General features: G+C 37.1%; 1 non-coding gene across 1 annotated transcript; it reads right to left on the bottom strand.

Moving 5' to 3' along the window:
• Positions 1-8,782: 8,782 nt before the first annotated feature.
• TRNAS-GGA (transfer RNA serine (anticodon GGA)) lies at positions 8,783-8,854 on the bottom strand. The gene has a single exon. It is a non-coding gene; the product is annotated as a tRNA-Ser (tRNA).
• Positions 8,855-15,500: the final 6,646 nt, after the last annotated feature.

Here is a 15,500-nt window from a genome sequence, read left to right on the forward strand (position 1 = left end):
AAGGGCTCCCTCCTGAGCAAGATGCCATGGCTAGTCATATCCTGGTGCCCCACTTACAGCCCTAAAGACCTCTAATTGTTATTTCTCTTTGGGTTCTTTATTTCCTGTTCTAAAAAGTACGAGTACGAATCAACAGATTTTCTGGCTGAGCATAGTTCAGTTGAGTCATAAAATGATGGCCCTCTGATTTTCAAGATACTCTTTAGTCTTTATGTGGGATTCTATTTGGATTCCCTTAGTCTCCAGGAGGATGGGCACCATTATCTCTGAAGAAAGGGATATGAAGAAAGAGCATAACTGACCATAATATTACTACTGTAAGGTAATCCTGCAAAAGACAGATCTGTTCTCCTTAGTAAATGGATGTGGAATTGAAGATAAGAACTGGTGCCTGAATTTTCAAACTCCTATATACCTTTGAGATAGAGACTGACTCTATCTGCTCTTGATTAGTGTGTGCTTTGCATGGTAAGTTGCTCAGTTGTGTCTGATTCTTTATGACCCTATGGACTGTAGCCCACCACGCTTTTCTGTCCACAGGATTCTCCAGGAAAGAATACAGGAGTGGGTTGCCATGCGCTCCTCCAGGGGATCTTACCAACCCAGGATTAAAACCTGTGTCTCTTGTATCTCCTTATTGGCAGTTGGATTCTTTATCGCTAATGCCCTGTTTTATTTTGCTTCAAATGTAAGGCAAATAAATTACATCTCGTCAGTTGCAGCACTCCATCATAATGTAATAATTCTTTTAAAAATGGCTGTTACAAATGACAAACACAATATTCAAATTAATTAGTGTAGTACTTTTAATTGTGTCAAAAAGTAAACTTGGCTTTGTAGTACTACACAGAGTGAGGAAGAATATTCCAAGCACGGAGAAAAGCAATAATTCAATGATACTAGACTATGGGTCCTTAGAGTAAGATTCTATGAATGGACTGGGTTTTAAGAAACAACTCTAGAGAATGGACTTTATTTTGGACTTTATTCAGCAGCCCTTGAGAAGGCACTGAACCATGTGTAAGTTGTAGAGACATTTTATTGTGTTTGTAATACAAATATAACCCTTATATAAGCATCCAAGTTAGGAAGGAAGGAGGGAGCAATTTGTATAGGAAGATAGTGCAATATTTCATTACAGAACTGAAGAGCTTGATGGGAGAATTTGATGGAACCACAAAGGAAGTGGAAATTAAAAAAAAAATAAAACCAAGATAATACATTATAGAGTTATATCAGATGCGGAGAATTTATTCTTTGTTACATGTTGCTGAGCTGAAAGAAAAGTTTGTGTCCAGGATTCCTCTCAGAAAAGAACTGGAGCAGGAAATTGTAACTAAATAGATCAGCAAAAAACAGTTTTTTTTCCAAATACATGTGAATATGGAGTTGTTTATTTTTATTACACTAATATTTATGAATATGTAATGTCTTACAGGAAGGAACGTCGCTCAGTCGTGTCCGACTCTTTGCGACCCCATGGACTGTAGCCTACCAGGCTCCTCTGTCCATGGGATTTTCCAGGCAATAGTACTGGAGTGGATTGCCATTTCCTTCTCCAGCGGATCTTCCTGACCCAGGGATCGAAACCAGGTCTTCTCATTGTAGATAGACTCTTTACCATCTGAGCCACCAGGAAGTCCTATGTAATGTCTTAATTCTGATAAAAGGTAGCTTTATGCAAGTTATCTCACGTTTATGGAAGCCTTCCTACACATATTTTGAGATATAGTTTCTATAAAACATGAAAGATGCATAGTTTGCCTTTATCTACTTTGAAAATGTAGTGGATGAATCTCATATGAGTCCTTGACAAAAATTTATTTCTTTAGCTCTGATCCAAGAAGTCAAAAGTCAAAGGAGATGAGTCACAACAATTAATGCAGGTACAAATATCTACCTTTATAAACCACCTTTGGTAAAGTTGTTTATGTAAATTGAAGTCTGAATGTTGAGTTTTAAACCAGGTTTTCACTCTCCGTTTTCACCTTTATCAAAACGATCTTAGTTCTTCTTTGCTTTCTGCCGTAAGGGTGGTGTCATCTTCCTATCTGAGGTTTTTAAAATTTCCCCCGGCAATCTTGATTCCAACTTGTGCTTCATCCAGCCTGACACTCAGCATGATGTACTCTGCATAATCACGCTGACAATATGCAGCCTTGGCATACTCCTTTCTCGATCTGGAGCCAGTCTATTGTTCCATGTCTAGTTCTAACTGTTGCTTCTTGACTTGCATACATATTTCTCAGGAAGCAGGTCAGGTGGTCTGGTATTCCCATATCTTTAAAATTTTCAACAGTTTGCTATGATCCACACAGTCAAAGTGCTTGGCGTAGTCATAAATCAGAAGTAGATTTATTCAGGAGACAGGTAAAGTGGTCTGGTATTCCCCATCTGTTTAAGAGTTTTCCACAGTTTGTTGTGATCCACACAAAGGTTTTAGGAAAGTGAAGGAAGCAGAAGCAGAGAATTACTGAACTGTGTGTTACTTGTTCAGTCATGTCTGACTCTTTGTGACCCCATGAACTGTTGCCCTTCAGGCTTCTTTGTCTATGGAATTCTCTAAGCAAGAATACTGGAGTGGATTGCCATTTCCTTCTCTAGAGGATCTTCCCAAACCAAGGATCGAATCCAGGTCTTTGCAGAGAATTACTGAAACAGTTGATAATTTCTGGCTTGTTTAATGAGAAAACACTATATAATTCTTGAAATGTTTCTGCCAATAATATATGTTGTGTCACATCCTTAATAATAATATTGTTAGACTTAATTCTAGTCACAAAGGCTTCTCTTGTTGCTCAGATGTTAAAGATTTCTTCTGCAATTCAGTAGACCCAGGTTCAATCACACTTTTGAGAAGATCCCCTGGAGAAAGAAATGGCAACCCACTGCATCTTGCCTGGAGAATTCCATGGACAGAGGATCTTGGCAGGCTATAGTCCATGGGATCACAAAGAGTTGGGCATGACTGAACAACTAATACTTTCACTTTGTGTATATATATATATATATAGACACACACACTATCAGAGTTTTAATTTGCATTTCTTTGATTTCAAATAATATTAAACATCTTTCAAAAGTCATTTTACACTTTTTTGAATTATCTTAAAATATTTTATTTTTAATAAAAAATTGTATTGAAACTAGTGTGAGTATAAATCCTGTGTAAACTCTATCCAGTTTCATCAATTTTAAAGTTTGTAAAAACTATAGTACAATATCAAATTGAGTTTGCTATAATTGATAAAGCCCACAAATCTTGTTTAGATTTCACCAGCTTTACTTGTACAAAACTGTGTGTGCATGCATTTAGTGTTTTTTTTTATTTCATTTTTTATTGAAGGATAATTTCTTTACAGAAGTCTGCTGTTTTCTGTCAATCCTCCACATGAATCAGTCATAGGTATACATATATTCCCCTCCCTTTTGAAACTCATTTCCATCTCCCTCCCCATCCCACTCTTCTAGGTTGATCCAAAGCCTCTGTTTGAGTTTCCTGAACTATAAGGCAAATTCCCATTGGCCATCTATTTTACATATGGTAATGTAAGTTTTAAACTGTTTTACAACGGATATAAATTTGTATATGCACCATCACAGTCAACATACTAAACGATCCCATCATCACTGTTCCCTTCCTGTCTCCTATACCATTTTCCAAAATCGTGGAAATCACTAATCTCTTTACTCAAGTTTTCTCATCTTAATGTCTTACAAATGAAACCATACAATATGAAAATTTGAGCGGCTGTCTTTTCTTATTTAGCATAATTGTCTAGAGATCCATCTGCTTCCTCTGTATCAATATTTCACTCTTTTTTATATTGTTAAGTAGTATTCCATTGTATGTTTTGCCACTTTATTTTATCATTCACCTGTTGGAAGACATTGCACATTTTTTTTTTTTTTTTAACCACTCTGGGTTATAAATAAACTTGCAATGAGCGTTCATGTATAGATTGTTGTGTGAAAGTTTTCATTTTCTGGGATAAATGCCCATGGACACAATTGCTTGTTAATACGGTAATTGCAAGTTTAACTTTACAAGAAACTGCCAAAGTTTTCCAGACTGTTTCTACCATTTTGCAATCCCATCAGCAGTGTATGGGTGGATCCATTTTTTTCACATCCTTATAATCACTTAGTGTTGTCAATATTCACGTTTTATTTCAGCCACTCTGATGGGTACATAGTGATATTTCATTGTGGTGTATATATATGTGTGTGTGTGTGTGTGTGTGTATATACATGTATGTGTATATATATGTATACACATAGATGTATATGTATATAATATATAAAACCACAGGTTTTGTATGCCTGTGTTTTCAGATTCCATAAGCAATATGCATATATAATCTGACAGGTAATGATATTGCAATCTTTCCATGTGCTTATTCATCATCCAATAATGTATGTCCTCTTCATGTCAATGTCTGTTTATGTTTTAGCCCAATTTCTTATTGAGTTGCTTGCTTTTTTACTGTTATCTTTTGGGAAATATTTATTACATTAGAGTTCTTCAGAGAAACAGAACAAATAGCAGTATATTTATGTGTTTCTATAAACATAGATAGATATGTACATATATATTATTTAAAATTTTTTAAAGGATATCAAATGTAAATTGCTCACTATTATTCAGGTCAAAGCACACATTCTATTCAAGTCACTTCAATTTATTATTTGTTCTCACCTTAATTTTTTTCTCTTTGCCCTTCAACTCTACTACATTCACTCTGCTCCACCCCAACCCTTGTCATAGGCTAGTACCCTTGTATATTTGCAATCTTGAAAAATTGAGTTGTGTTTGCCTGTGTTTTAGATTCCATAAACATGCTGTAATATTATATGCAAATATATATGAATATTTATTTAAATAAATTTATGATAAGAGATCAGCTCACACAATTATGGTGGCTGAGAACTTCTGTGATCTGTTGTCTACAAGATGGAAGCCCAGGGAAGTCAGTGGAACAGTCCCAATTCAAATTTGAAGGTGTTAGAACCAGAGGAGCCAAAGGTGTAAATCATCTGGGAATCAGGAGTAATTATTTCTCAGGGCATGTGAACATGGATACCCAACTCCCCAAATCTGTTTTTCACTTTTTTGTTCTATTCAGCCAGCATTGATGGGGGTTATCTTCTTTACTCAGTCCCTGGATTTAAAGACTAACTGTGCTGGGAACACCCTCACAGACACAACCTGAAGTACTAGTTTCCCAGCTACCAGGGCTTCCCTCAGCTCAGCCAAGTTAACACATAAAATTACCCATCATGTTTAAATACTCTAGATACTAATTCTTTGTCAGATATATGATATGAAGATATTTCCCCCCACCTATATTTTGCTCTACAGCCTCTGAAGGAGGTCTTTTTAGGGCAAAATTTTTCTTTGTTTTGACAAATTCATTGTCAAATAGGACTATCATGATAAAGTATCACAAATGCAGTGGCTTAATCCAACAGAAATGGAGTCTGTCAGAGTTCTAGAGTCCAGAAGTTCAAAATCAAAGTGCTGGCAAAGCTATGTACCCTCTGAGGGCTGTAAGGGAGAATCCGCTCTTGTCTCTTTCTTGCCTATAGGTCTTCTAGTAGCTCAGGCCTTCCTTTTGGGTAGCTCGCAATTTTAGTCATGGCCTCTTGTCTTCATATGGCCTTTTCTCTTTCTTCCAGTGTCTATCCTCTTGCCTCTTTTAAGAACCATTGTCATCAGATTTAAGACCCATTAATATAACTGAAGATGGCCTTATCTCAGTATTCTTAACTATATCTGCAAATATGTGTATATAAATACTGGAGTGGGTAGCCATTGCCTTTTCCAGGTTTATTCCTGACCCAGGAATTAAACCTGGGTCTCCTGCATTGCAAGCAGATTCTTCACTGTGCCACCAGGAAAGCTCCCCCAACAACAACAAAAAAACAACACTTCCATTCAACCAGCTACAAATGAAGTCCAAGTTGTCATTTTTTCTCCATTACATTGATATTCAATTTCCTTTAATTTTCTGAAACTTTCTGCTTTTATTTCAAAAGAATTTTAATTGCTTGTTAAAACATTTTTATGATGACTGCTGTAAATAACATCTGAATCATCTGTTTTAGTATCATTTGATTAACTTTTCTCATTCAGATTATTATTTTATTTGTTCTTAGTAGGGTGGATAATTTTTTTTAAGGACCCCAGATATTTTGTTTGTTTTGTTAGTTGACACTAGGTTCAATTTAAATTATTTATTCTAACAAACACTCAACTTAGCTAGATTTAGCATGTAGGTTTGGCCTATATTTATGGGCTGTGAGTCCAATGGCAGTTTAATTTTCTGAACCTTTGTGTAATGGTCTGCTTGGCTTATGTGGTGCTGCTGGGGCTCCTACTTCTGATGTTGCTGCCTGAGGATAAGAAAGAGGTCCCCAGGATGGACTCTGGGTGTTTTACAGTCAGGGAGAGATGTCTTTGATCTGAGGGGATAAAGAGCCCTCTTCGGCTAGACAGATTTTTTTGTTAGTATCTCCTTGCCCATGACACTGAAATGTACCAACGTCTCTGGCAAGGTAAGAAAAGTTTCAAAAGCTTGGAACAAAAAGACTCACAATATCCCAAGACCAAGACCAAGACCAAGCAGGTTGCTGTGGCTGAGTTCTTCCTTCAGGTTTCACTGTACCTCAGTATCTCTCTTGAAGGAATCTCAGGCATGGAGGGGAAGGAGAACACTTCCTCTGGCCACTTACTGATGGCAAGTCTACTCAGTGATCCCTTTTGCAGGTGGATGTCTGGTTCAACTGATGTTGAGAGATACTTGTTTGGCCTAAAGGAGGAGTAAAACCTATCTGTGTTGCCTTTGGTTATTAAACTATTAATCAGAAACACTAGGTCTGGGTTGTCTGTTTGGTTGTTATTTTAGTTGCTCAGTCATGTCCAACTTTTCTGTGAGCCCATAAACTGTAGCCCACCAGGCTTCTCTGTCCATGGGATTTCCTAGGCAAGAATACTGGAGGAGGTTGTGATTCTCCAAGTGGCTGCATTCTCCACGGGATCTTCACAACCCAGGGATCAAACCCGTGTCTTCTGTATTGGCAGGTGGATTCATTACCACTGAGCCACCTGGAAAAACTATCTGTTTCGTTGGAGGTATATAAAGCATCTTGTTACTACAATTGTCACTCCAATCCTAAGGTCTATAGCAAGTTTGTCTTTGTCTTATGCCTTTCGCATTTCTTCATTAGTTGTCTCTTGTGTTTTTTCTAGGATTTTTAGTTGTGCTTAGTGGAGATGAGTAGGGAGAAAAAGGTCTGCATCGTATTGTCTGAACTTAAAATTCCAGCTATATTTTAGAGCAATTAAAACCAAAAAATAAATTTTATTTTATACTTATTCTGCTTTCAAAGGTCTATTATTTCTATCAGGCAGAACTTCTTTCTATTCAAAAAAATTTTAAATATTTCTTACAGAGTTGGCCTACTGGAAGCAAACTCTCACAGTTTTTATGTGAGAATTTTCAATTTGGTCTCCTTTTTATAGAATATTTCACGGAGTATAGAATTCACAGTTGAGAGTGTTTTATTTATTTGTATTCAGTTTACTCTTATAAAGAGTATTTAGGTTACTCTTTTCTTTTTTCATTCTAAAACAGTCACTATTTCTTTACACATTGCATGGTTTCCCAAAATAAATTTCCAATTCTTATCATTGTACTTCTGTTTATTATATGTTTGTTTTATCACATTTTTTATCACATTAAATATGACATATTTGGATGTTTTGTGTTTTAGTTTACTCTCATCTTTTTTGAAAAAATAGTCCTTATTTCTTCAAATATTTATTTTGTTCATTCTTCTTTTCAGATTCTGCTTACTTATGAAAATGTAAAGTGTTAGTCATTCAGTCATGTCTGACTCTTTGTGACCCTGTGCATTGTAGCCTGCCAGGCTCCTCTGTCTATGGGATTCTCCAAGGAAGAATACTGGAGTGGATAGCCTTTTCCTTCTCCAGGGGATCTTCCCAACCCATCGAATCCAAGTCTCCTTCATTGCAAGCAGATTCTTTACTGTTCAGGCCACTAGGGAAGCCCATTTATATGTTAGCCCAATAGATATAGTTAGCCCAATAGATATTGCCCCACAGTTCTTCTCCCAAAGCTCTCTTGAGGTAACATTCTTTTAGTTTCTTTACACTTTAAAATTTTCTGTTTATATTTTGTTAATTATTATTGCTCTGTTTTCAGAGTCACATACTCTTTCATTGATTGTTGAGTCAACTGATGAGTTTATCAAAGTAGTCTTCACCTGTGTTACTTTTTAAAATATTTTATGTACCTCATTTTATGTATTGTCTACCCATTCAGTTTGGGCCCCAAACATATTTAAAATATATTTTTTAAATTTTCTGTCATATATTTTCAGCATCTTTGTCATATAAGTAGGATCTAATAGTTGTTTTGTTTTTCTGAAGTTAATATCTTCTTGCTTTTTCTTATGTACCCTAGCTTTTAGTCAGAAGATACACATGCTATGTAAAATGGTAGAGGCTGAGATAAATAGTTCTTATGCATGGTGATTAGTGTTGCTTTATTTCTGCTATTATTTTAGTGTTAGGGTTTAAAGTGAAAGTGAAGTCACTCAGTCCTGTCTGACTCTTTGCAACCCCATGGACTGAAGGCTACCAGGCTCCTCCCTCCATGGGATTTTCCATGGACTGAAGCCTACCAGGCTCCTACCTCCATGGGATTCTCCAGGCAAGAGTACTGGAGTGGGTTGCCATTTCCTTCTCCAGGGGATCTTCCCTACCCAGGGATTGAACCCGGGTCCCCAGCATTCCAGGCAGATGCTTTAACCTCTGAGCCACTAGGGAAGCCCAGTGTTAGGGCTTATGTCAATCTAATTCAAAATTGGGCTGGCCTGTTGTTGCAAATGTACCACAGGTTTCAAATTTTTCTTGATGTTTAAGGTATAGATTGGCCAGAAGTTAGTTCTCAATATTTGTTCACTTTTATTTATTTTTTGTTTTTCATTTTACCTGAAAAAGAATATATTTCCTGATGCTCTCTTAATTATGCTCTACAGTTTTATCAAATTCTTATTATTTTGGAAGTGGAAATCAACGAAATACACTCTCCTCTGATGTTCTAACAGCCTCCATCCTATGCAGGCAGAGTGTCCAAATTTCACAGGAGCATGGTGGAAATAATTACTTTTCCTCTTCTCCACTTGTAATGATAGTGTTATAACTATTTCTGGCTCTCCTCTGAGACAGAAAATTTATTTTTTGCTCCTTTACTCTTTCTCTAGTATCAAGGGTTACACAGTTTCCTAAAAAGCCATTAGTTATTATCCTTTTACCTGGAGTGCAAGATTTTTGTTCCATAGAGGAGAAATATGAGGTAGGTCTCAGCAAAATGTCAGCACTTTAAGCTACCCCAGTCCTATAGCCAGGATAACAAGGAAAGATTTCTCAGGATTCTCCCCAGCCTTCCTTGTAAGAACTTCATCAAACTCATGGAAAAGTCTATAACTGGTGCAAATATTTTCTAAATCTGTAATCCCAGAGGGATTTACACTTTCACATAGTCCATCAGTTTAGTTCAGTTCAGTCGCTCAGTCGTGTCCAACTCTTTGAGACCCCATGAATTGCAGCACGCCAGGCCTCCCTGTCCATCACCAACTCCTGCAGTTCACTCAGACTCGCATCCATCGAGTCAGTGATGCCATCCAGCCATCTCATCCTCGGTCATCCGCTTCTCCTCCTGCCCCCAATCCCTCCCAGCATCAAAGTCTTTTCCAATGAGTCAAATTTTCACATAAGGTGGCCAAAGTACTGGAGCTTCAGCTTTAGCATCATTCCTTCCAAAGAAATCCCAGGGTTGATCTCCTTCAGAATGGACTGGTTGGATCTCCTTGCAGTCAAAGGGACCCTCAAGAGTTTTTTCCAACACCACCGTTCAAACGCATCAATTCTGCGGCGCTCAGCCTTCTTCACAGTCCAACTCTCACATCCGCACGTGACTACTGGAACTTGGCCTTTAACAACAACAAAAAGGACATTTCAGCTCAATTCTTATTCAGTTCAGTTCAGTTCAGTCACTCAGTCATGTCTGATGCTTTGCAACCCCATGGACAGCAGCACGCCAGGCCTTCCTGTCCATCACCAACTCCTAGAGTTTACTCAAACTCATGTCCTCTGAGTCAGTGATGCCCTCCAACCATCTCATCTTCTGTCATCCCCTTCTCCTCCTGCCCTCAATCTTTCCCAGTATCAGTGTCTTTTCCAATTAGTCAGCTCTTCGCATGAGGTGGCCAAAGTATTGGGGTTTCAGCTTCAACATCAGTCCTTCCAATGAACATTCAAGACTGATCTCCTTTAGGATGGACTGGTTGGATCTCCTTGCAGTCCAAGGGACTCTCAAGAGTCTTCTCCAACACCACAGTTTAAAAGCATCAATTATTTGGCACTCAGCTTTCTTTATAGTTCAACTCTCACATCCATACATGACTACTGGAAATACCATAGCCTTGACTAGAAGGAACTATGTTGACAAAGTAATGTCTCTGGTTTTTAATATGCTGTCTAAGTTGGTCATAACTTTACTTCCAAGGAAAAAGCATCTTTTTATTTCACGGCTGAAATCACCATCTGCAGTGATTCTAGAGCCCAAGAAAATAAAGTCTGCCACTGTTTCCACGGTTTCCCCATCTATTTGCCATGAAGTGATGGGACCAGAGACTATACTCTTTGTTTTCTGAATGTTGAGCTTTAGGTAAACTTTTTCAGTCTTCCTCTTTCACTCTCATTAAGAAGCTCTTTAGTTCTTCTCTTTCTGCCATTAAGGATGGTGTCATCTGTAGTTATTGATATTTCTCTCAGCAATTTTGATTCCAGCTTGTGCTTCATCCAGCCCAGAATTTCTCATGATGTATTCTGCATATAAATTAAATAAGCAGGGTGACAATATTCAGCCTTGACGTACTCCTTTCCTTATTTGGAACCAGTCTGTTGTTCCACATCCAGTTCTAACTGTTGCTTCCTGAACTGCATACAGATTTCTCAAGAGACAGGTCAGGTGGTCTGGTATTCCCATCTCTTTCAGAATTTTCCATAGCTTATTGTAATTCACACAGTCAAAGGCTTTGGCATAGTCAATAAGGCAGAACAATTCCTATTAGCTTATTCCATGTCCAACAGCAACACTTGCTCAATTCAAGGTGTTCCTATTCCAGATCTTGGTTTAGGAAAGACACGGGAGTTCAGTTCTCTAATGTGTTCCAGAAAGTCATTAACTTGTATTCCAGCAAGCTTCATCCTTGTTATAAGGGTTAGCACAAAGTTTTTACTGTTGTTGTTGTTTTTATCTTATCTGAGGTAAGAATCAAAAGCTTTTCTAAATTTAATAATTTAATGAATTTTAGTGAACGAACCACTCAATTTATGAACCACTCAACCTACTAACCTAGTTCATTAAAAGTAACATGTATCTAATAATGTGCACTTCTCTATTATAATTGTCCCCTTTAAATGAAAACACTATTCAAATCATGTATTTACTATTTTGTTGCCTTTTCATTTTTAGTTTTAGTTATACAAATAGACTATTTGTATTTCAAATATATTTAGGATTTGACAAAATTTTGCTTTTCTTAATTCCATTCTTTATTCTCTTAGGCATACATTGGCTCTTTGTTTATTCATATAAGATAGCTAGGTTTAATGGCTTGAAAACCTTTATTCTCTCTTTTATCATCAATATTGGTTTTGTGTATAAATAAAAAGAATAAAATTATTTTCAAAGTAAGTCATTCAACTAATTTCCTGGTGCAATGATGGAAAGATATGTCTTATTTCACCTTGATGTGTCTCAGATATTAAGCTTCTTAGACTAACACATTCAAAATTTCATCAAAACTAATTTTTCTTACTATATTTAATCATAATAAAATATTAATGATTAATCAAATCATACTGATAAAAAATAACTTCTAAAATGCAGACTTACAGCACAGAGTGCCAGACTGGACTTCTGCTGAGCTAGAGGAGTGGGATGAGGGGAAAGAAGGGAGGCTCAAGAAGGAGGAGATATATATTATGGTTGTTTTATGGCAGAAAACAGTACAGCATTTTAAAGCAATTTTCCTCAGATAGAAAAATAAACAAAGTAAAACAAACATGATCTCAGTGATCATAGAAACAGAAAAAAAATGAAACTTACAGATAGTTACAATGAAATTTAAGCTATTTTCACTTGAAAATTTAATCTGTAAGAGAGTGCACTTGTTGACATCTGCTTTTTATATATATATAAATTTATTTATTTTAATTGGAGGTTAATTACTTTACGATATTGTATTGATTTTGCCATACATCAACATGAATCCGCCACAGGTATACACGTGTCCCCATCCTGAACCCCCCTCCCTCCTCCCTCCCCGTATCATCCCTCTGGATTGTCCCAGTGCACCAGCCCCAAGCATCCAGTATCATGCACTGAACCTGGACTGGTGATAAGTTTCATATATGATATTATACATGTTTCAATGCCATTCTCCCAAATCATCCCACCCTCTCCCTCTCCCACAGAGTCCAAAAGACTGTTCTATACATCTGTGTCTCTTTTGCTGTCTTGCATACAAGGTTATTGTTACCATCTTTCTAAATTCCATATATATGTGTTAGTATACTGTATTGGTGTTTTTCTTTCTGGCTTCCTTCACTCTGTATGCTAGGCTCCAGTTTCATCCACCTCATTAGAACTGATTCAAATATATTATTTTTAATGGCTGAGTAATACTCCATTGTGTATATGTACCGCAGCTTTCTTATTATTCATCTGCTGATGGACATCTAGGTTGCTTCCATGTCCTGGCTATTATGAACAGTGCTGCAATGAACACTGCTGTACATGTGTCTTTCGATTCTGGTTTCCTCAGTGTGTATGCCTAGCAGTGTCATCTGCTTTTTAAAAAAACTCAAAACAAGAATATTTTAATACATAAATTGACTGTGAAAAGATATTCCCCAGTATGTGCATATAAGCTAAATCAGTTTTTGAAATAATTTTGCTGTTGACATATTTGGAAATAGATTTAAATTACAGTTGAGTGCTCAAGGTTAAAACCCAAATGTCATCTGAGAACTTTAATATTCACCTTCCTCTAGCCTTGGGATCTTAGACCACTAATGTTGCTCATCTAAAAGTATTCCTGTTATGTTTAATTAAATCAATTAAAATTAAAAATAATAAAATTAGCAAGGCATAAGGCATTCACTCTTTAGCAAACACTAAGCTATGCAATGGAGAAGGACATGGCACCTCACTCTAGTATTCTTGCCTGGGAAATACCATGGATACAGGAGTTTGGTGGACTACAGTCCATGGAGTTTCAGTGGGCCAGCCACAACTTAGCAACTAAACCAAAACCAGGCAATGCAAACTTAACCTAAATCTGGGAACCACAATAAGGGGGCAGCTGGGTGTTCTTTGGAAGGAATGATGCTAAAGCTGAAACTCCAGTACTTTGGCCACCTCATGCAAAGAGTTGACTCATTGGAAAGGACTCTGATGCTGGGAGGGATGAGGGCAGGAGGAAAGGGGGACGACAGGATGAGACGGCTAGATGGCATCAGCAACTCAATGGATGTGTGTTTGAGTAAACTCTGGGAGTTGGTGATGGACAGGGAAGCCTGGCGTGCTGCAATTTGTGGGGTCTCAAAGAGTCAGACATGACTGAGTGACTGAACTGAACTGAACTGAACTGAGGCTCTTCACATCAGGTGGTCAGAATATTGGAGGTTCAGCTTCAGCATCAGTTCTTCCAATGAATATTCAGGGTTGATTTCTTTTAGGATTGACTGGTTGGATCTCCTTTCAGTCCAAGGGATTCTCAAGAGTCTTCTCCTCTTATTTATTATTTATCATTATTACTATTATTATTATTTTACTTTACAATATTGTATTTGTTTTGACACACATCAACATGAATTTGCCACGGGTGTACACATGTTCCCAATCCTGAACCCCCTCCCACCTGCCACCCCCCCACCATCCCTCTGGGTCATGCCAGTGCACCAGCCCCAAGCATCCTGCACCCTTATAGCTTAAATGAGCTACTTTCATTCCTCAATATACCATACTGTTTCTCATGTTTTCTTTCATTTTGTTTCTTTTGCCTTAAAGATCCATACTTCCCTCTGTACCTGAATACTCCTTTCTCACACCTTATTAAATTCTGAGATGAGCCCTGTATGAGAAGTTAGAATTCCTAGTGCTTAACACAGTGCCTGACACAAAATAACCAAGGTGTACAAGCTTGCTGATATTATGAATATTTTGGAAAATGCCTAAGCTTCAGTTCCTACAATCTATAGGAAGGATTATTTGAAATCAGCCTTTCCAAATTGAATCTCCAACTCCTTTATGTATTAACTGTGGAGGCTTAAACAGTCACATAATTTCCTTAAGTCTCAGTTTCCTCATCTATATAATAGACATAATAGAAATCCTAATTATTGAGTTGATGTGAGGACTTAATAAGTTCACAGTAAGTGCTACTTGGTAGCATTATAGTTTATTTTTCAGGGACAATAAATTATTTTAGGAAATGATAGGTTTTTCTAACATGAATTTCAGTATATTTTTCATTATCTAAAAGGTACACAGTATATAAAAGTCATATATAGCAAATGCATTTTATGAATAAAACTTAAATTCTTTTATCAGTTATTCACACCTGAAAGCCTATGAAATATATTCAAGAATGAAAATCATCACTTTCTATTTTTAAAATCATGATTGAGCAGACTCACTTTCTACAAAATAAAGTGTTTTCTACTTCTTAAGAACTCTTCCTCATGTTTTAGCATGCTGCCACACACACACTTCACATTATCCAGTATTTTGTACAGTCTATAAGCATAATTGAAAACTTTCTCATCATTTTAAATAAACTCATCCTAGTCACACAAAAGTACTATATAAAGATAATTAGAAACCAGTAACATAAACTAATCTGCTAAATCTATATTTCACTTGGTCCTTGTCTGGAATTCTCTTCCATACAAACTTTTTCTAGTATTCATTCTGCTGCTTAGGTTTACATGACATTTTGCTCCCATCTTTTTCAATAAGTAAAGGTGAAGGTGAATTCACTCAGTCGTGTCTGACTTTTTGTGACCCCGTGGACTGTAACCTACTAGGCTTCTCCATCCATGGGATTCTCCAGGCAAGAATACTGGAGTGGATTGCCATTTCCTTCTCCAGGGGATCTTCCCGACCCAGGGATCAAACCCGGGTGTCCCACATTGGAGGCAGATGCTTTAACTTCTGAGCCACCAGGGAAGCCAATGAGTAGTGGTAAAAAAGAGAAATGTTAGGGTGAGCATATTATTTTCTTTATGACAGTAGCCCCAACTCTAATACTTTACTCAATTAAATATATGTATTCATTCATTTATCCATCAAGTACTGTGCAATATATTACTGAGAAGTTTTTTAGTTCTACACCCATGA

This window comes from Budorcas taxicolor, chromosome 11, assembly GCF_023091745.1.
Source record: "Budorcas taxicolor isolate Tak-1 chromosome 11, Takin1.1, whole genome shotgun sequence".
NCBI lineage: Eukaryota > Metazoa > Chordata > Mammalia > Artiodactyla > Bovidae > Budorcas > Budorcas taxicolor.